This window comes from Schistocerca gregaria, chromosome 8 (assembly GCF_023897955.1).
Source record: "Schistocerca gregaria isolate iqSchGreg1 chromosome 8, iqSchGreg1.2, whole genome shotgun sequence".
Lineage (NCBI taxonomy): Eukaryota > Metazoa > Arthropoda > Insecta > Orthoptera > Acrididae > Schistocerca > Schistocerca gregaria.
This window is the reverse complement of record NC_064927.1, coordinates 452,220,340-452,244,112: the sequence shown is the minus strand read 5'-3', so window position 1 is coordinate 452,244,112 and position 23,773 is coordinate 452,220,340.

Genomic DNA, 23,773 nt, shown 5'->3' with positions numbered 1-23,773 from the left:
ATAACCTCTCCATCATGAACGTACGGCTTCAGGCGGAGAGCTTCCTTCATTGGGCAAAACGTATCGAAGTTGGAACGTGCGAGGGTGAGGGAGGGTGAGGTAAAATAGTCCAATTAAATTAGTGTCTCCTCTCGGGTTAGCAGGTTTGTGCAAGGGCCTGTGTTTTCGTGGAGAAGGAGAAGTGCGTTTATATTTTTGTGGCGAGAAACGCGCTAAAGTCGTTTCTTCAATTTCCTGAGGGTAGCACAGTACAATTCAGGGGTGATCGTAACCATCAGGGAGGACATCAAACGGAACAACCCCCCCCCCCCCCCCCCCCAGAATCACACAAGACCGTCGCCATGACTTCACCGACTGAGGGTGCCGTTTTGAACTTTTTATTCTGAGGAGAGGTGGAGTGGCATCACTCCATGTTTTGCCGTTCTCTGTCCAGTTTGAGGTAATTAAACTGTTTTGTGGCTTCTGACGACAATCAGCCTGGTAACGCGCCAGCAGTTGCGCTCAGAAAATCCTTCGTTGCTCTTTATGGTCTCCCGTTAGGCGGCAGGGAAACCAGCGATAACACACTTTCGAGTGCCCCACTGGTGGACAAGTGTGTCAGCACTACCAACAGAGGCACCTAGTTGTGCAGAGAAGTGTCTGATTGTGATCCGTCGATCACCTCGAATGAGAGTGTCTGCACGTTCCAGCACTGCAGGAGTCACAGCGGTGTGTCGCCTTGTAGCGATAATTACATTCGAACGCCCAGCGACTCAACGTGCTTTTGTTCTCGGACCCGTCTCCGCAGACGTTCTGCAAGCGCCTACGAAGATCTGCGACGCTCTGGTTTTGCACCCAAAAAAAATCAATGATAGCTGTCTGCTTGGAACGCACCTCCTTTACAGACACCATTTTGAAGGCAAACGTATAGCACCGCCACCTGTCGGAAATTCATGGAACTAAAAGGGGCTGAAGCGGGAGTAATCCACGATGTCCCACGACAAATTTCGCATTTTTTCCAACAGAAAATGACTGAGAAAAAAAACAGTTGTGGCATTACCTACACTACTGGCCATTAAAATTGCTACACCATGAAGATGACGTGCTACAGACGCGAAATTTAACCTACAGGAAGAAATGCTGTGATATGCAAATGATCAGCTTTCAGAGGATTCACACAAGGTTGCCGCCGATGGCGACACCTACAACGTCATGATAAGAGGAACGTTTCCAACCGATTGCTCACACAAAAACAGCAGTTGACCGGCGTTGCCTGGTGAAACGTTGTTGTGATGCCTCGTGTATGGAGGAGAAACGCGTACCATCACGTTTCCCACTTTGATAAAGGTCGGATTGTTGCCTATCGCGATTACGGTTTATCGTATCGCGACATTGCTGCTCGCGTTGGTCGAGATCCAATGACCGTTAGCAGAATATGGAATCGATGGGTTCAGGAGGGTAATACGGAACGCCGTTCTGGATCCCAACGGCCTCGTATCACTAGCGGTCGAGATGACAGGCATCTTATCCGCATGGCTGTAACGAATCGTGCCACCACGTCTCGATCCCTGAGTCAACAGATGGGGACGTTTGCAAGACAACAACCATCTTCACGATCAGTTCGACGGCCTTTGCAGCAGCATGGACTATCAGCTCGGAGACCATGGCTCCGGTTAACCTTGACGCTGCATCACAGATACCGATGGTGTACTCAACGACGAACCTGGGTGCACGAATGGCAAAACGTCATTTTTTCTGATGAATCCAGTTTCTGTGTACAGCATCATGATGGTCGCATCCGTGTTTGGCGACATCTCAGTGAACAAACCTTGAAATCGTGTATTGGTCATCGCCATACTGGCGTATCACCCGGCGTGATGGTATGGGGTGCCATTGGTTACACGTCTCGGTCACCTCTTGTTCACATTGACGGCACTTTGAACAGTGGACGTCATATTTCAAATGTGTTCCGACCCGTGGCTCCACCCTTCATTCGATCCCTGCAAAACCCTACATTTCAGCAGGATAATGCACGACCGCATGCTGCAGGTCCTGTACGGGCCTTTCTGGATACAGAAAATGTTCGACTGCTGCCCTGGCCAGCACATGGCTCGTCGCAATACGCCAGTCACTACTGTTGATGAACTGTGGTATCGTGTTGAAGCTGCATGGGCAGCTGTACCTGTACACGCCATGCAAGCTCTGTTTGACTTAATGCCCAGGCTTAGCAAGGCCATTTTTACGGCAAGAGGTGGTGGTTCTGGGTACTGATTTCTCAGGATCTATGCACCGAAATTGCGTGTAAATGTAATCACATGTCAGTTCTAGTATAATATATTTGTCCAATGAATACCCGTTTATCATCTGCGTTTCTTCTTGGTGTAGCAAATTTAATGGCCAGTAGTGTACTAATCGGACCACGTATGTTACTCGTTCGCCTAGAAGTGTGTTGGGTGACGAACCGGCACGGTAGCTACCAAACGTATTGGGGCTCTGTCCGATAAAGAACAAAAGCAGCATTCAGCTTCATAAATTTTACGGATGCGGGATCGGTTATAAAGGCTGAGGGGGGGGGGGGGGCGGGGGAGGAGATAATGCCTGAATATAGGGCCTCGCCTGGGCGTAATAGGAGCTGCTGTCATTGGCGGGGAACAGATGGAGCCGAGCTCAACAGAGGAGAGGCTCAGCGGCAAAGGCGACGCAATCACCTCGCAGCCGATTACAGACCCATCGGCAGCGCAGACTCAAAGGGAGTGGAGAGGGAGTGGGGAGGGAGCGCTCCACAGAAGGGGTGGGGGAAGGGGGGTGCTGATCAGCGGCACGCGGCGACATCAAAGGGCAGGATGGGGCGGAGGGGGGGGTATTGGGTGCCAATCAAAGCGCAATAACCTCTGGCCCACCCTGCCTGCCCCTTATCAGAAACAAGAGACCGGCCACGCAGTTATGATGTCTGCACTGCCCCTGTTTGTATTTGCCCAGATGGTATAGGTACCAACCAACACGACATTAACGAGGGTATCCACTCACGGATAAGTACTCTTGGGATCGGCATTTGTAACAATTTGAAGCGCCTAACACTTGCGTCGAGATGGGAAAAAAAATGTCACCGCGTTCTAGTACCTAGTGAGAGCCGCTGGAGAAACGCACGGCGTTACAGACCTACTTCAGTGACGTCAGTTTGCTGCTGTAGGGTTACGGAACTTACCGCGTGGCAAACGGACACAGGCCGGTCAACTGTCACTTTTACGTTGTGACAGTACCGTGAATAGCTGGGTGGATATGTGGTTTTTGGCGATACATAGCGAGATCATCCACTTTGACGGCCTTGCTATGCAGTCACGCATGGCACACAATTTTTAAATGACGAGGACGATGTGACGCCACCTTTTATAGACATAGTTGAAATTGAGCCAAGCTCTACACTAGTTGCGCTTAACCTATTAGCGCAGGAATTAATTTTTTCGTGAATTTTTTTTAAAAAATTGCTTTATTATGTCTGTAAAAAGCATAAATTAGACAACAGAGTTGTTTCGACGAAAGTATACCGCCATCAGCGAGGTATTTGATGTTGCCATAATATGGCAACGCTAGACGCTTTCACTACCTAAATTTATATGGACTACAACTTCAACTAAAATAAGTAGGTTATTGAAATTTATTATTACATATACAAGTTTTGTGCAAATTCATTATTCAGTCTTCATCATACAACTGATACTTTATAACACACAGCAATTAATAATCAAAAACCAATCCTTGAACTCAGCATTATTTTACATGAAGTGGAATAAAACAGTCAATACACAGCCCCACATTACACTTTGAACACATTGTTCTCACAATAGATTTACAGTCCTTGTGTGCACACCTTTTCTTCTCCTTTCCTTCTGTGCGCTGGATGACCTAATTGAATCTGATATGCGGCTGTCGGAACATGCCCTTGATGCAGATGGTCTCCCGGCTCCTTTCGGTAAAGCTTGGTGTCTTTGCAAGTACACTGTTGCAATTTCTCTCTTCAAATCAAGCTGAGAAATAGTTTGGTTTCTTACTTTATTATACAAAATCCTACTGTTTTGTATGGCGACATCTAACATCCATGTAAAGAGACACCAGTACCATTTGTTGTTTCTTATTACAATGCGATAGCCTGCTAGATTCTGATCCATCTGATCAGTACCTCCCATATACATATTATATTTGGCTACCAGTTTTGGTCTGGGAATCATCATATTTCGCTATTTTAGTTGCAAGAATCTCTTGACTTGGACAACTTCTTGTGCACCACATGAAGAAGAGATCATTGTGACAACTGAGTTGTCCAGCCACCGCACATACACAATCTTCATCCGTGTCTGCATTCGGATCTGGGGCTCAACAAACACATCACCTTCAACATAGTCATTATAAAGACTCTCCATCGCCACAGAAAGCGAGAAACCTCTTCTAAAACAAAAAAGAGAAAATTCGTCCTTTTACTGAGTACAAGCGCCAAGCGTTGCCATGTGGCAACACCGACGTTCAAACGGCCTAAATGAACGCAATTTATTTCACAGCAAGCAGTAGCCTCCAAAGAATATTTATTTGAGTATTTAAAGCACAACCATACTTAAAAACCAAATTATATATCTTAAGTTACTGTGTAAAACATACTCATTCGAACTTGTATACTCCATTTTTCTTCGACATTCAGCAAACAACGAGTTCCAACACTGCTTACGCCGCAGAATTTAAATGTATTGTTAAAACTATTGCATTGTAGCGATCTTTACAGTCTTGCAGAACGGAATCCAGTGCTGCCAACACTCTCGCTTCGTTGATGTCGTGGAATCAACGGTTTTTAAAAAGTGTTACAAACGTTGCCATATGGCAACGCACGGCGGTAATGGGTTGATAATGCATAATTTTGGAACACAGCCTTGTGGAACGACATCTTTCCTCCACCTTATTGAAGCTATGGTGTACACCTAGATGACACTGAATGATTAAATACTTATCTCAAAATAAGATACTTAATCAGTCGCCATGTAGATATCAGAGACCATGCTTTTTTCGGTTCACGAATCAGATTACGCAAATTTTAAATGACAGGACAATGACAACTGGCATTTCCCCCGATTTATCGGAAGCATTTGATCGTGCGATTCTCAATATTCTCCTAGAGGAGTTCAAATACTGTGGTACCAGAAATCTTGCTGGTAATTGACTTTTCTTCATTCTAACTAGAAAAATGGCAGTGTCTTGCATTTAAGAAACTCTCGTTGGGCACACAATGAAGTAATTTTTTCGAGAATATGGCAATAATGACTACATGTGTACCATAGAGACCGATTTTGTGTCTGTTCTTGTTTTGTTACAAATAAATAAGCTTCCATCGTATATCCAAGATGCAGCAGTAATTTGCAAACGATGCAGGTATTACAACGAAGCGGAATGGAGTAACTTCATCACTTGATAACGTAAATAACATTTCACTGAAAATTAGTAACTGGTTCTCTGCAGACAGACTGTCACTGAATTTATATACACACAATATATGCAATTTATTAGTGCGCAGAGTTTGAATGCACCATTAGAAATAATGTACAAGGGTGAAAAATGGAGTATTGTAAATTGTTAGTTGTTTATACTGACAAGAACCTAAACTGGAAGTCACATGTTACGGTCCATCTTAAACGTATATGACGTCAACCCAAATAGTTTCGAGACTGGATAAATAAAAAGGAGATAAAAGTTAAGATGGCGGTTTTAATGCTACTGGTGTTCGACCAAGAGCTCCCCCCCCCCCCCCAAAAAAAAAAAAATCCCACACCCCACTTGAGTACAAAGCACAGAACGTCTGCACAACCTTGAGCAACTCTCAGAAAAGTCAAATTATGGAATGTTGCTCAAATCGCGCGTCACATTGGCTTGGGCGTCGGTTACATCGTCAATGCATTCACCTCTCATGTGAATTTCTTCGCTCTGTCGTTCTGCGGAATGTTTGTATTTATAACGCCAAGCTTCCTCACCCGTAATGAGTTTTCCAGAAAAGAACTGTTAACGTTTTTATTTAGATCAAGTCAGTGCTGGACACAGTTTTCCACACTTTTCTCTTCTTCAAACTTTTGTGGAGAATGTTTTAAACACTTGATTTACAGATTTTGCTCTATTGCGATTTGTGGCACAATAGCTTTGACACACTACGGCCAAACGTCTGCTGTTTAACACAGCCTGTTCACAGATGACAGGTCGAATGCACGTCTGTTGTTTATAATCGTTTCTTCAAGACGCATCCGTGGTTACTGCGCTGACTTCACTTAACACTGCAGGGATGAAATCAGTTACGGGGGTTCTGTGGTGAACATTGACTTTATCTTATCGAGTTTGGGTTCGATTGAAGCGTCTTGATGTGCGGAATGGGATTGTGAGGGCGGAATATGTAAGAAAGTCAGGAGACCACGACATCTTACAAGGATTTTCCTTTTTTTCATTCGAAGGACGGTGTAAGTTCTGCAACTTTCCCATTACGGATATCAACAGGCATTGGAGATGAAAGTAGTAAAAACTTGACTTACTCTTCCTATTTTTTTCACGAATGCCTTATGGAATCATATTCTGGGCTAAATCATGAACTGGCAAAACCTGTTTGTTGGACAGAAGCGAGTGATAAGGAATAATGTGTCGTGCTCACCGAACAATCTCTTGTAGACAGCCTTGTAAACAGTTACACACAATGGCAACAGCCTGATAGTAGATTATTCCATTGTGAAATTTGTTGTCAGCAGTCAGTCACCGTTTGCAAACAACAGTAAAACCAATCAATATAATACAACGAGAAGAATTGACATACAGAAATCATCACTCACAAGGAGACTATCAGACCAGTTAAACATAGATTTTTAGAGATTCTTAAGAATGTTGTATAGGGACCTATCATAGGCTAGCGGCTGTTTATGCAATGGCCGCTAGTTTCCGAGAAAATCTATGTCGAAGTTTTACGCGTGTCCCCTATACCAGTAACGTTAGAGATGTTATAAGAAAGCGAAAGCAGCGCAGCGGCAAAGGTTCACGGCTATCACGCTGGCTTTACGGGTTCAAATACAGACAGTGTGATGTCTTCTTTTTTCAGTTTCATCGTACATAATATCATGCAGAAGTACCATATACGTCACGTAAAATTATTCAAAAACAGTCATTTTTGCTGTAGTAATTTCATTAACATATCTATAATTACAGGAGACTTTCTTCAAACGTGAATACCGCTTGTGGTTCGTAGTTGAAATGTCTCATATTTTGACAACGTGACGTTGATTCGAGGAGAGGGCAGACTGAACAGATATTTTACACTAAAATCATAGCAGAGGACAAAAAACCAAGCACTTACATCGTAAAAATTATCTCACGCAAATGTACTCCACTTTGCCAACCCTGTGATGTGGCACGTTAAAAATTTCACGGAAAGAATTCGAACTTCCTGAAGTCTTATAGAGAAAGCGCTTTGAGGAAAGATTCAATAAATAGAAGTTTTTTAAAAAAAATTCTGTTTCAGTTTAATGCATCTGCTTTCACTGGAAAGATCCAATACGCGCATTTCGCATCGAAGTTAATCGAAGAAAGAACTATCTTCTTAAACTTTAACAAATAGTGTTTTGCGGCCCAGCTTCTGAAAAATCCGTGTGCCAGCAGGGCACTAGCTTTCAATAAATGTGCTTGGTACTCTACAAATTTGCGTTTAGGTTCCTTCAGCGACAAATACTATCCGAAATTGTGTTCTAGCGCAGAAAGTGAAGCAAGCGATAGTGAGGAAAGCGATTCTGTGATCTATTCTGTAACAAGCGAAATACACATTTGAAAAAGTTTGCTGTAATGATTGATTTAATAATGAAATTACTACGGCGAAAATGTCTATTTCTGAATAATTTTGCGTTTCATTCGACTTAACAGTATTACCAGAATGAGATTTTAACTCTGCAGCGGAGTGTGCGCTGATAAGAAAATTCCTGGCAAATTAAATCTGTGTACCGGACCGAGACTCGAACTCGGGACCTTTACCTTTCACGGGCAAGTTATAACGATATGTTTACGTAATGTGTATACATAGGCAAACAGTTATAAACGTCCCCGTGCGTAGTCGCTAATTATAACAATATGTTTACTTTTGTGCTGTAACATATAGCTATAATCAGCGATGGAAATATATTTGCGAACGCCGACCGTGTGCGGCTGTTTCTTGTTGGATCGTCTGATCAGTCGGAAGTTGCATTGCAGAGGAGACTAAATGCCTATTCAAAATATAATTATTTTTGGATAACTCAAAATGAATTTCCTAAGGGACCGTAGTTTATCATGCATTTACCAGCAAAATATGGCGCGGAGAAAATATTTCGCTGCATACAACTTCCGTCCGATTTCGACGAAAGAATTAGTGACTGTGAACTCTCTATTTGGCAGAAACATAAAGAAAATTAAATAACTTCATGAAGGAGTGAGGCATGGATTCTATATTACATAAATAGTCCATACACCAATTCCATTTAAATCTGAATTTATGGCAATTAATAGATGAACTTACACTGCAATGAAAGATTTAACATGGATGCCGTTTTGACTGGCACTTCTCGTAATAAATATAATTCCTTTGACGTTTCCACATACACGTCGCACAATAAATCTACGGCTATGCTGTATTGCACTTTTACTTTACACTAAAATAATATTATTTTTAACAATAATAATACGGCGGCAAGACATGCGCGTCCGACACAAGTTACAAGAGACAAGAGAAGAACGAGTAACTGTTCATCAAGAATATCTCGTATATAAAAAAAATAATGTGTGAAAGTGTTCTTCTTCTGTCCGTTTTTCGCTCCGCGGTTTTCAAAGTCAATAACTCACTGCATCTCTGACGGCGCTTCGACTATAAACAAGTTACGTCACAGGTGGTTCACCTTTTACATTCTCGCAACATTATTTGCTAACTGTAGCTGTTGCCGAGCGACTGCTCGATTAGTGGATGATTAAAAATGATAAGGCAATTACAGAATGTTACAAAGTGCTCTACCGACTGAGAGCTACCCAAGCACGACTCACTACTCGTCGCCTCAGTTTCAGTTCTACCAGTCCTACCTTCCAACCTTCCAACCTTCCAACCTTCACAGAAGTCAGCCCCGACAGCTGAGTGGTCAGCGTGATGGACTGCCGTCCTACGGGCCCAGGTTCGATTCCAAGCTGCGTCGGGGATTTTCTCCGCTCAGGGACTGGGTGTTGTGCTGTCTCCATCATCATTTCATCCCCATCTGGCGTGCAAGTCGTCCAATGTGGCATCGAATGTAATAAGACCTGCACCGAGGCTGCCGGACCTGGCCCCCCAAGGGGCCTCCCAGGCAACGACGTCACACGCTCATTTCCATTTACCTTCACAGAAACTCTTCTGCGAATCCTACAGAACTAGCACTCCTAGGAGAAAGATATTGCGTAAGGCAGACTGTGTACAGCTCGTCCCTAGGACATTTGGGAGCCAATCCTATCAACAGAGCCGTACATTTGCGCCCCCCCCCCCCCCCCCCTGTTTTATTAAAGCAGAGCAGTTGCGTCGTAAGTATTTGATCACAAGTATCTGGACACCCCTACATAATGCGAAATTGAGCACTAGATGTCACTAGGGGCGAATCCGCCAATATAAAAGGAGGTGGTGAGTACTATGCTGTCAGCAGAAAGGACTGGTCAGGAGACCTCAGTGACCAGTCACTGGACTCAGCAGAGACATGCCTTAGCCACAGCTTGGGGGATGTTTCCACAATGATTTTTTCACTCTACAGTGGAGTGTGCGCTCAAACGAAACTTCCTGGCAGATTGAAACTGTGTGCCGGACAGAGACTTGAACTCGGGACCTTTGCCTCTCGGGCGCAAGTGCTCTACTCAATAGTATTTTTACGATAAAAAAATACTACACAGACGAACTTTAGTCGCTTTGTCGTAACACCTCTAACTTTACAAGTACGGGCAGTACCCATAAGACATCGAATCGATTTTCTCGGAAACTAGGGGCTGTGTTACGAACAGCCACTAGCTATATACTGAGAAAAGGTCCTTCCAAACAGATATTTTGTCGCCTTATCAGCTTAACCCCTTCGTGAGCTGTGGGAAACATGCTTCCCACTACAATGAACTCGCTCCTAGTCCCGTGGGATTCATAGTTCCCACCTCTGTACGGTGCTACCACCCAGTGAACAGTATAGGGTACTGCTTCCAATCGGAAGTTCCCGCCGTTTTTGCTGTACCTTAAAGCAGAGGCATTGTATAGCTGAGTGTTGCTCTGTAGAGGAGCCTTTCAGTGCTGTTTGCGTGACATTTTGTGATTTTTGCCTCAAAGCTATAGAGTAAGGTCAACACTTCTGATTTACCCGAATTTTTAAAGGCAAACGTAAAATTGGAACAAGGAGAATTCCAGTTTGAAACAAAAGGAGCCATTTCTGCAGTAAAATGGATGGATAACCGTCCAGTCACTTTCCTGTCCTCAATTCATGACCCATGAGAAACAGCCACAGTGAAAAGGAAAAACAAGGATGGTACTAGTAAAGAGATTTCTTGTCCTGAAGTTGTGGCAGAATACAACAAAATAATGGGTGGTGTCGATAAGTTTGATCAATTATGAGAAAGGTATGCTATTGGCAGACGTTCTGTAAAATGGTGGCACATAATATTTTATTTCCTGGTGGATGTTGCTGCACTGAACAGTTTTATCCTGTGGAAAAGAAGTAAAAGAGAAAGTGGACAGCATGATCAGCTCACATAAAGGATCCATCTAGCCACACAATTGATCGCTGGCTTCTCATCCCAGAAAAGGCGTGGACAAAAACCTGTCTTTCTGGCAAAAAGGGGTAAAGTACCTGAAGATTTTCGTCATGTGGCTGTAGGGGAGCATCAACCCATTTTAGGAGAAACCTACTGGACGTGCCGTCATTGTAGTACCAAAGCTGCGGAAAAGAGCACGCGCTGTGTTTGTACATATTGTCAAATACCACTTTGCATAGACCCATGTTTCAGAAAATTTCATGGCAAGTAATCGTGAATAATCATTGTAACAAGGGACGTAAATTTATCAAATAAATATGACATATATTTAAAAAGTTTTTGTCATTTAACTCCAAGGAAGGGCAGTGGGAAGAATACTTCGCACCTTGTTGTGTGACCTCACTTTCACAGTTGGAACAAATTTGATATTCTGTATGATGAATATTCCCATCTGTTAACTACTCTCCATTCAACTACTCTCCATTCATTAAAAAAACTGTCAAGAAGGAATCTTGAGAAAACTTTGGAAACAGGTTGGAGACTTTGGGTCAAGCTGCTGGAAAACCATTCTGGCGTGTAATTAGCAGTCTTCGAAAGGGAGGTGAGAAGGAAATGACAAGTATTTTGGACAGGTCAGGAAAACTGCTGGTGAATCCTGTGGATTCCTTGGGCAGATGGAGGGAATATTTTGAAGAGTTGCTCAATGTAGGTGAAAATACGATCAGTAATGTTTCAGATTTCGAGGTACAATGGGATAGGAATGATGATGGAAATAGGATCACATTTGAGGAAGTGGAGAAAATGGTCAATAGATTGCAGTGCAATAAAGCAGCTGGGGTGGATGAAATTAAGTCGGAACTCATCAAATACAGTGGAATGTCAGGTCTTAAATGGCTACACAAGATAACTGAAATGGCCTGGGAGTCGGGACAGGTTCCATAAGACTGCGAACAATGGCAGGAGGGTGTCCACAACGAGGAAACCAAAGAAAAGCTGGGAATGAACTCTATAGATGTAGCAGTCAGGGAGAACAGGCTTACATGGTAGGGTCATGTTACACGCATAGGAGAAGCAAAGTTACCCAAGAGACTCATGCGTACAGCAGTACAGGATAGGAGGAGTCGGGGCAGACCAAGGAGAAGGTACCTGGATTCGGTTAAGAATGATTTTGAAGTAATAGGTTTAATATCAGAAGAGGCACCAGTGTTAGCACTGAATAGGGGATCATGGAGGAATTTTATAAGGGGGACTGTGCTCCAGACTGAACGTTGAAAGGCATAATCAGTCTTAAATGAAGATGATGATGACGACGATGCTCAATAATTTTGCCCACGAAAGGGTTAAGTGGGGTACAGTGTGAGGTACTGAGCCCTAATAATCTTTGACAGTGATGTACAGAGTTAGCCAGAAGGGCAAATTGTCCACGGAAGACGCAGACAGTTGGCTCAGCACTCACCGGCAGTGGGCAGCTCCGGGCTGGGCGTGTCGCTCAGCAGCCCCGACGTCCTCGGCTTGTCCAGCGAGCTGAGCCGCCGGCAGTGGTGCAGCCGCCGCGCCCAGCTAGCCTGCAACACGCAACACACCAGGGTAACGCCGGTCATCCACACGGCAGGAGAATGCACGGAGCAGCAGCAGCAGCAGCAGCGGGAGCTATGGAGAAACCAATGGTGGAACTGCACTTTACAGGATGTTACAAAAAGGTACGACCAAACTTCCAGGAAACATTCCTCACACACAAAGAAAGAAAATATGTTATGTGGACATGTGTCCGCAAACGCTTACTTTCCATGTTAGACCTCATTTTATTACTTCTCTTAAAACCACGTTAATCATGGAATGGAAACACACAGCAACAGAACGTACCAGCCTGACTCCAAACACTTTGTTACAGAGAATGTTCAAAATGTCTTCCGTTAGGGAGGATACATGCATCCACCCTCCGTCGCATGGAATCACTGATGCGCTGACGCAGCCCTGGAGAATGGCGTATTGTATCACAGCCGTCCACAATACGAGCACGAAGAGTCTCTACATTTGGTACCGGGGTTGCGTAGACAAGAGCTTTCAAATGCCCCCATAAATGAAAGTCAAGAGGGTTGAGGTCAGGAGAGCGTGGAGGCCATGGAATTGGTCCGCCTCTATCAATCCATCGGTCACCGAATCTGTTGTTGAGAAGCATACGAACACTTCGACTGAAATGTGCAGGAGCTCCATCGTGTATGAACCACATGTTGTGTCGTAAGTGTAAATGCACATGTGCTAGCAGCACAGGTAGAGTATCGCGTATGAAATAGTGATAACGTGCTCCATAGAGCGTAGGTGGAACAACATGGGGCCGAATCAAGACATCACCAATAATGCCTGCCCAAACGTTCACAGAAAATCTGTGTTCATGGCGTGATTGCAGAATTGCGTGCAGATTCTCGTCAGCCCATACATGTTGATTGTGAAAATTTACAATTTGATCACGTGGAATGAAGCCTCATCCGTAAAGACAAAATTTGCACTGAAATGAGGATTGACACATTGTCCTATGGACCGGTGTCCCGAAACGGACGGTCATGCACGCATTCACACGCCGCACCATGGATTGCTTAGTTATTAAACAGAACTGATGACAGAAAGCCCGTAGTTGTGATGGTTTGGTGCGAAAATCATCGACATAATCCTTTCCCAAGTGGTAAATCCATTGCTGATAGTCCTTGCACTCGTTGAAGGCGATAGGGAGAGCAGCGTTAGCCATGCACAATACGCATAATTGTCTTTTGGCTTACACCATGACAGCGGGCCCACTTGCCTGGAACTTGTACTACGGTTCGTCCCAATATCCTGCCGAACCCGGATCTACAAATCTGGTGCACACACAGTCCGCCGCCTCCCTGCACGTTCGTCTTTCTGAAAGGTCCCAAGATCACAGAAACACCTAAAGCAAGCTTGAAATGTTGTGTGATTGGATTGGTTTCTGTGGGGGTACTCGTGGTTTTGGAACGGCCGTGCCGGCCCTCGACCGTTTCCATCTGCTAAGCATTAGAGTGACACTACCTCGGCTTGTTCCCGATATGAACAGTGGACATTGCTTACAGTACGCTGCGTCCATCACACAGCCTGCAACACACAAGGAACACACGGCGTAACTTTCATTCGTCAGCACCATGTACTGTGGCAACTGTGCATTTACGCAGACATGTTCGTCGGACCATTTTTGCTCCATTTCTAGTCAGGAATCAGTCACTGCAGTCTGTCGATTTTATGAACGTTCACCCTGTACAATTAAAATGATAGGAACTGGTGTCAGAAAACACGCCATGACGTAACTTGTCAATTGTTGTTGTTGTTGTTGTTGTGGTCTTCAATCCTGGTTTGATGCAGCTCTCCATACTACTCTATCCTGTGCAAGCTTCTTCATCATCTCCCAGTACTTACTGCAACCTACATCATTCTGAATCTGCTTAGTGTATTCATCTCTTGGTCTCCCCCTAAGATTTTTACCCCCCACGCTGCCCTCTAATACTAAATTGGTGATCCCTTGATGCCTCAGAACATGTCCTACCAACAGATCCCTTCTTCCAGTCAAGTTGTGCCACAAATTCCTTTTCTCACCAGTTCTGTTCACTACCTCCTCATTACGTGATCTACTCACCTAATCGTCAGTATTCTTCTGTAGCACCACGTTTCGAAAGCTTCTATTCTCATCTTGTCTAAACCGTTTACCGTCCATGTTTCACTTCCATACATGGCTACACTCTATACAAATATTTTCAGAAACGACTTCCTGACACTTAAATCTATACTCGATGTTAACAAATTTCTCTTCCTCAGAAACGCTTTCCTTGCCATTGCCATTCTACATTTTATATCTTCTCTACTTCGACCATCATCAGTTATTTTGCTCCCCAAATAGCAAGACTCCTTTACTACTTTAAGTGTCTCATTTCCTAATCTAATTCCCTCAGCATCACCCGACTTAATTCGACTACTTTCCATTATGCACGTTTTGCTTTTGTTGATGTTCATCGTATACCCTCCTTTCAAAACACTGTCCATTCCGTTCAACTGCTCTACCAAGTCCTTTGCTGACAGAATTACGTCGTCATCGGCGAACCTCAAAGTTTTTATTTTTCTCCCTGGATTTTAATACCTACTCCGAATTTTTCTTTTGCTTTCTTCACTGCTTGCTCAACACACAGATTGAATAACATCGGGGATAGGCTACAATCCTGTCTCACTCCCTTCCCAACATCTGCTTCCCTTTCATGCCCCTCGATTCTTACAACTGCCATCTGGTTTCTGTACAAATTGTAAATAGCCCTTCGCTCCCTGTATTTTCCCCCGGCCACCTTCAGAATTTGAAAGAGAGTATTCCAGTCACCATTGTTAAAAGCTTTCTCTAAGTCTACAAATGCTAGAAATGTAGGTTTGCCTTTCCTTAATCTTTCTTCTAAGAAAAGTCGTAGGGTCAGTATTGCCTCACGTGTTCCAACATTTCTGCAGAATCCAAACTGATCTTCGCCGAGGTCGGCTTCTACCAGCTTTTCCATTCGTCTGTAAAGCGTACGCATTAGTATTTTCGAGCTGTGACTTATTAAATGATAGTTCGGTAATTTTCACATCTGCCTATTAGAAAATATATTTTAGTTATAGAATCATTGGTGTACGAATGGTGGGCTTTTTGCTGCTCAAGCTCTCGTTAGCTGAAGGGTCATGACATTGGGGGATGTCGGTGGTGGAAGAGGCACTCTAAGGAGCAGAGTGGAGTAAAGTAAGGGGTCAACAGTTCGGGGGAGTTTTTCTGCCATCAGAGATTACGGCAGAATACTGTTGTTGAATTTATGTAGAGACTCTTCGGATCGCTTACCGGACCTAGGTAACGAGGACTAACAATGTATGTGAACAAACGTATGTGTTTAGCACACGCGTAAGTAGGCTGTTTAGGTTTTTATGTTGGTAACGCCACGTAGCGATCTGTATAAAAAATCACTGGCGTTGCTGTGTGCAGTCTGTGGCTGGTTGGCATTGTTGGAATACTCGCTATTGTAGTGTTGGGCAGTTGGATGTGAACAGGGCGTAGCGTTGCGCAGTTGAAGGTGAGCCGCCGGCAGTGGTGGATGTGGTTGGGGAGAGCTGGCAGAATGTTGAGAGCTGACGATCTGGACTTGTGTACATCAGAAAAGTAAATTTGTAAGACTGGATATCATGAACTGAAATATATGTTATGACTTCTGAACACTATTAAGGTAAATACATTGGTTGTACTCAATCAAAATCTTTCATTTGCTAACTATGCCTATCAGTCGTTAGTGCCTTCAGCAGTTAGAATCTTTTATTTAGCTAGCAGTAGTGGCGCTCGCTGTATTGCAGTAGTTCGAGTAACGAAGATTTTTGTGAGGTAAGTGATTCATGAAAGGTATAGGTTGTCATCAGTCTGGGCCATTCTTTTGTAGGGATTATTGAAAGTCAGATTGTGTTGCGCTAAAAATATTGTGTGTCATTTTATTGTTGATCAGAATAAGTAACGAGAGAAATGTCTGAGTACATTCAGTTCTGTTCAGCTGTTTGAAAATCAAATAATGTAAGAGGTTTATCAGCACAGTAATTCATTAATTTTTCTAAGGGGTGTTTCATATGGTGACCCTGCCAGGATTCGAACCTGGAATCTCCTGAGCTTAACTGAATGGCCGTGACTAACGATACCCTATACCTTTCATGAATCACTTACGTCACAAAAATCTTCCTTACTCGAACTACTGCAATACAGCGAGCGCCACTACTGCTAGCTAAATAAAAGATTCTAACTACTGAAGGCACTAACTACTGATAGGCATAGTTAGCAAATGACAGATTTTGATAGAGAACAAACAATGTATTTATCTTGATAGTGTTCGAAAGTCATAATATATGTATCAGTTCATGACATCCTGTCTTATAAATTTCGTTTTTCTGACGGACACACGTCCAGATCGTCCGCTCTCAAAATTCTGCCATCTCTCCCCCCACACCCACCACTGCTGGCGGCTCACCTCCAACTGCGCAAAGCTACACGCTGTTCACATCCAACTGCCCAACACTACAATACCGAGTATTCCAACAATGCCAACCAGCCACAGACGGCACACAGCACCGCCAGTGATTTTCATACAGAGCGCTACGTGGCGTTACCAACATAAAAACCTAAACAGCCTACTTACACACGTCGTGGCTTCATCCGAGTGGCCATACTGTCATCTTTCGCGTCATACTAAACAGTTCAGAGGTGATATATTTCGATAATTAACTACATTTACGTGTAAAACTGTGCCGACCGTTGTGGCCGAGCGGTTCTAGGCGCTTCAGTCTGGAGGCGCGCGACCGCTACGGTCGCAGGTTCGAATCCTGCCTCCAGCATGGATGTGTGTGATGTCCTTAGGTTAGTTAGATTTAAGTAGTTCTAAGTTCTAGGCGACTGATGGCCTCAAATGTTAAGTCCCATAGTGCTCAGAGCCATTTGAAGCACTTGTAAAACTGTTTGACGGACCACCATTCAGTAGGAGTTTGGACCTTACTGAATCAAACATCTGTTCTTAAAAGCTAAATTTGCTGTTATGCCTATTTTATTACAAATGTTTCGCTACTTTCATATGTTCATTAATTTAAAATTCGCAAAACTTGCTTACCGTCAATTATTCCACCGCAGGCTGAACTTTCAATAAAATATTTTGCTATAGCAACAAGGCGTATGGCAGACGATGTACAGCTTGTCCCTAGGACATTTGGGAGCCAACCTTTTCAGAGCCGTACATTTGCCGCCCCCCCTCCTCCACCCGTTTTATTAAAGCATAGCAGTTACGTCGTAACTATTTGATCAGTAGTATCAAGACACCCCTACATACTGCGAAATTGAGCACTAGATGTCACTAGAGACGAATCCACCAATATAAAAGGAGGTGGTGAGTACTGTGCTGTCAGCAGAAAGGACTGGTCAGGAGACCTCACTGACCAGTCACTGGACTCAGCTGAGTAAGTGATATTGCTATCGTTCGAGAGCTGAACAAGTCGACCGTTGGTGATATGACTGTGAAGTCGAAATGCGAAGGGACAAGCACAAGTAAACCAAGAGCAGGCAGACTCGGTATACTGAGGGACAGCCGGCCTGGGTGGCCGAGCGGTTCTAGGCGCTACAGTCTGGAACCGCGCGACTGCTACGGTCACAGGTTCGAATCCTGCGGTCACAGGTTCGAATCCTGCCTCGGGCATGGGTGAGTGTGATGTCCTTAAGTTAGTCAGGTTTAAGTATTTCTAAGTTCTAGCGGACTGATGACCTCAGAAGTTAAGTCCCATAGTGCCCAAATCCATTTTTTACTGAGGGACAGATGCCATTCAGTATTGGACAGGGTTGTTGCAAAAAAATCCCAATAAATCACTCGTGAGTTCCAAAGTGGTATAAGCAGTCCACAGTGCTGACTGTGTGTAGGGAATTAAAAATAATGGGGTACAATGGTCGAGCAGAGAGGGCGAAGTCGGAGGAAACGGGCGGCAGTCTAGTGGGGTGCAGGAGGCGAGTTTTCAGATCTCTGGGCAGAAGTGGAAAGGAGGTGTATTACGAAAAGTGTGTATGTAGTCAGGGGTCAGTAAAGTTGTTCTGTCTGTGTTGAAGGTGCAGAAACTTTTCAGACGTTTGTTACCGTGCGCAGTTGTGGTAATCGTCTTCATCGTTTACCTGTTTTGAAGGCGGGTGTTGCTGTGTAGACAGACTGTTCAGGAAGAGGTTGCCTAGCAACTAACTAGCTGGAATGTGGAACTGGCGAGCAGTATTAGGAGATAATAAACTGCGCTTTACTCAAAGTTCTTGTTGTGGAGTAGTTGTGTATTTCCTTATCCTCTTTAACTGTAAACTGTGAACCTGAGTTGTTTACAGAGGTGATTGTAGAAGCCGGTTGGTGGTGGTGGTGTAGTAATTGGCTATGTCGTTCCTTGCCCAATCCAGTGGTCGGACTTGGGAGGTTTAGGAAAGTAATCAGATCGCTACAGGGCACCGAGTACTGGCATAGTGGAAGTAGCCACACAACTGAAAACAATTAGTGGAACCTGACTTCAGGAGTCTGCCACACTCCACTCAGCAATAATTGGACTGGTTACAGAGCCAAATTACACCTTTATCTTCCACAAGTTAAGTGCATAACGAAACATCCCAAAAATCGTTGGAAGTCCCTTGTAGAAATATTGAGCCATGCTGCGTATGTAGCTGCACATAATTCCGAAATTGCTGCCGTTGCAGGATTTTGTGCATTGTGCGCGAACTGACCTCTCGATTATGTCTCATAAATGTTCGATGGAATTCATGTCGTGTTACCTGGGTAGCCAAACCATTCGCACGATCTGTCCAGAACGTCCTTCAAACCAGTTGCCAAGAACTGTGACCCACTGACATGGCAGTTTGTCATCCATAAAAACTTCTTTCTTGATGGGAACATGAAGTCCATAAATGGCTGCAAATAGCCCCAAGTAGCTGAACACAACCATTTCCAGTCAATGACCCTTGTAATCACAGCCTATACCGTTCCAATACAAGCTTGCACAATGCCTTGTGGACAACATGGGTCCATGGATTGGTGGGGTCTGCGCCACACTCGAACCCTACCATCAGCTCTTACCAACTGAAATCAGGACACATCTGACCAGGGCACGGTTTCTCAGTTGTCTAGGTTCAACTGATATGGTCCCGAGCCCAGGAGAGGCGCCCCAGGCGATGTCGTACTGTTTAGCAAAGGCACTCGTGTCGTTTGTCTGAGGCTATAACCGTTTAAACGTCCAATTTTGCCGCACTGTCCTAAAGGATGTCGCACATCAAACATTGATACCTGCGGTTATTTAACTCAGAGTTGCATGTCTGTTAGCACTGACAACTCCAACGCAAACACTGCTGCTCTTTGTCGGTAAGGGAAAGCCGTTGGCCACTACAAAGCCCGTGGTGAAAGGTAACACCCAAAATTTTGTGTTCTCGGCACAGTCTTAACGATTTCCGAAGTGGAATGTCCGATGCGCCTATCTCCAGCTACCATTCCGCGTTCAGAGCCTGTTAATCCCTGACGTGCGGGTGTAATTACGTCAGAAACTTTTGCACATGAATCATCTGACTACAAATGATAGCTCTGCTTTTTTTTCTTTATTGTGATTTCACTCCCCTGCTCCATATGGGCAGGGGAGGGCTGTCAGAGGCACAATCCGCCGCTCTTCAGCAGAGTGGCACGACAACTAAAACAAGAAAAAAGCGAAACATAAAACAGAGGAAGGGGAGAAAATGGAGGTAAAAATACACTGTTATGGAGACGTTCATGGGGGTCAGTTAAAAAAGTCACCAGAAAGTTAAAAAACACAGTTGGCGGTTCTTAAAACAGAGAAGGCACTGAACGCACAAGCACAGGTTAAAAGTCGGTCACAGTATTCAAAACACTCCGGAACAACACACGTAAAACCCACTTGGAGCACACACGACGAAGAATAAAACTGCCAGGTGGGACCTGCCGAGGGAAAGGTCAGAGAGGGTGGAAAAGGAGGGGAGAGTAAGGGGCAGCAGGGGAAGCGGCGGGATGAAGAGAGGAGGGGCATCAGTGGGTTCACGAAGAGGCAGGAGACACGTGGGGTGGGAGATGAAGAGGGAAGACAGGGCAGAGCCACTGGAAGGGGGCACAAGGAAGGGAGGGGGAATAGGAGGGGGAAGCCGCTCAGGAGGAGGGAGGGGGAGGAGAGGGAGCCCTGAGGAGGAGGCAGGAAGATGGGGTTAGAGTTGGTAGGAAGGGTAGATGGATAGCTCTGCCAATGCACGGCCCTTTTATACCTCGTGTACGCCATACTGCCGCCATCTGTATATGCTCATATCGCTATTCCATGCCTTATTCCACCGCGTTGTTTTCCTACACTATTGTTCGCTAAGTTTGCGAACGTCTACTTGTGAATTCTAATGTGTGTTTTACGTATTTGATGGCGTCCGAGACCAACAAATAAAAGCACACCGTAAACAGGGCTAGCTATGGAAGAATGATATCTATCGGAATCTTTATACTGGCTGAGGACGCAGTGGGTAATAAAACTGACTGAAGTTATTGGTGTTTCCCACAAGTGGCCGGCTTCTCCACGGGAAGAGAAGTGGAGCGGAGCGCCGCACTGTTTGTTGTGATGAGATAGCGAGCCGCTCCTGGCGGCGATTAGGGGATCGGTTTCTCGCGTGTGTCTCGACTGTTAGCGACCGCTTATCCGGGCCCGCTGTCTGCACGTCGCGGTTGACCGCGACCGCCGTCTTTTCCTCCGCCACCGCACGCACGCTGTTGCTCGCTACTTACGCGAACGAGCGTAGGTTCTGGACAGAGATCAGGGGACTTGTTTAAAAATAGAGTGTAACGTAGGTGAATCAGAGTGATTGGCTGATCAGCTGCAACGCCATTTCTCGTCCATGTTCCTCTCTCTCGATTCGTATTTTCCGGTGTTGGAATATTGTCTTCAAGACGTGTGAAGATTATTGATGTATCTTTGAGTCTTTTTCGGATTCATTCTGCACTAGCACACAGAAGCCGTGGCATCGACTCGACTAATGTCTCAAGTAGCGCTGCAGGGAACTGACACCATGAATCGTGCAGCGCTGTCCATTAATCCGTACAAGGTGATAGATATCTTTCTGAACAGCACGTTGCAAGGCATCCCAGATGTGCTCAATAGTGTTTATGTTGGGGGAGTTTAGTGGGCAGCGGGAGTGTTTAAACTCAGAAGAGTGTTCGTGGGGCAGCACTGTCGCAATTCTGGATGTCGCATTGTCCTGCTGGAATTGTCCAAGTCCGTTGGAATGCACAATGGACACGAATGAATGCAGGTGATCAGACAGTATGCTTACGTACGTGTCACCTGTGAAAGTCGCATCTAGACGTATCAAGGGTCCCATACCACTCCAACTGCATACGCCCACACCACTACAGAGCCTCCACCAGCTAAAACAGTCCCCTTCTGACATGAAAGGTCCATAAATTCATGTGGCTGTCTCCAAACCTGTACAAATCCATTGTCTCGATACAATTTGAAACATACCCGTTCGACCAGGCAACATGTATCCGGTCATAAACAGTCCAATGTCGGTGTCCATGGGCCCTTGAGGGCGTAAAGATTTGTGCAGTGCTGTCGTCAAGGGTACACGAGTGGGCCTTTGGCTCCGAAAGCCCATATCAATTATGTTTAGTTGAATGGTTCTCACGCTGACACTTGTTAATGGTGCATTGAAATCTGCAGCAATTTGCGGAATGGTTGCACTTCTGTCACGTTGAACGATTTTCTTCAGTCGTCGTTGGTCCCGTTCTTGCAGGACCTTTTTCCGGCCGCAGCGGTGTTGGAGATCTGATATTTTGTCGGATTCCTGACATTCACGGTGCATTCGTGAAATGGTCGTACGGGAAAATCCCCACTTCATTGCTACCTCGGATTTGCTGTATGCTATTGCTTGTGCGCCGACTATAACACCATGTTCAAACTCACTGAAATCTTGATTCCTGCCATTGTATTGTACTGTAACCGATCTAAAAACTGCTCCAGACTCTTGTCCTATATAGGCATTGCCGACCGCAGCGCCGTATTCAGCTTGTTTACATACTTGAATACGTATGCTTATATCAGTTTCTTTCGCGCTTCAACATATATGTAATTCAGAACTGTGCAAAATACTGACATACCCATTCCTTGGGGTAAAAGCTGAGGTCTGCGATACACAGATACTCACGTAAGTCACCTACAGTTCGCCCTGTACAGTCCTTATGGGCCCAACCGAATCATCTGATTTGCTTGTTACAAGTTGGTCTCGTTGCAACCGAGTGATGTGGCGCAGTGTTTAGCACACTGGACTCGCATTCGGGAGGACGACGGTTCAAACCCGCGTTCGGCCATCCTGATTTAGGGTGGGTATTCTTTGGTTAATTATAGTCTGCGTGCGCCATTTCATGCGCTGTAGGCTATTGCTTGTGAAACACGAAAGAACCTGCAAGCGTTTTAATATTACGAAGTCCGATAATCAATTTAGTACTAATTTCCACAAGGAAATATATTTAAATTCACAGCCAGTAACAAATTTTCCGAAAAGATATGTTCTCCAAGCCAAAATTGCGGGCCGTTGCTACTCTCAGAAGAAATTTCTCTAACTTTCGTAAAAGTTCAGAATTAAGTCAGTCACTTAATGAAAAAGACCCCAGTTTCTTTTAACGTTGCCGCCATTTTAATATAAAAATAGTTCACAACTCGAAGTTGCCTTCCATATTAATTGCAAGTAAAATAATTAAATCTCAAGTAACAAGCGATTTCGTTAAGAAACCCTGCGATGTCTGTTTTCATCGTCAAGTAAAAAATTTGATCATAAAGCTGCAGAACTGCGCTTATCTCATCGATAGAGAAAAAGAAATCACATTCCCAGAAGGCTGTATCAAAATCATTCCATTGTCAGTATCTGTTAAAAATCAAGGGTTGTAATTACATGACAGTTCATCACACATATATTCACATTTTAAAAAAAAATTGACTACATGATAATACACTCACGTTCAGAAAAGCAGAGGACATGTACATTAGTATGTTCTGCAGAAATGGTTACCATGTCAGTAACCTCGGTTCAGCACGTACCCTGTTGCCTAGGAGGCATAGGCACCGCCATGAAACCTGGCAACTTCTTCTTCACGTGACGGTATCGAACAATATAAGGCGTGAATTGCGTCCTGTGGGATAGCTACCCCTGCTGCAGTCACCTGGTCCAACATTCATCTGTAGTGGTTAGCACTGGGTCACAACGCTGCACCCGTCGTTTCACCATATCCCACACATTTTCGATTGGCGACAAGTCTGGTGATCAGGTGAGCCAGAGTAAAATGCTGACATCTTATGACACCAAGAAGGCACGTGTTCGTGGAGCATGTGGTCGTGCATTGTCTTGCTGAAAAATGGCATCTCGGGCGTTGTGCAGAAAGGGTATGGCTCCAGCTCGCAGGATGTCATTCAAGTGGGTCACACTGGTCAAAGGGCCCTG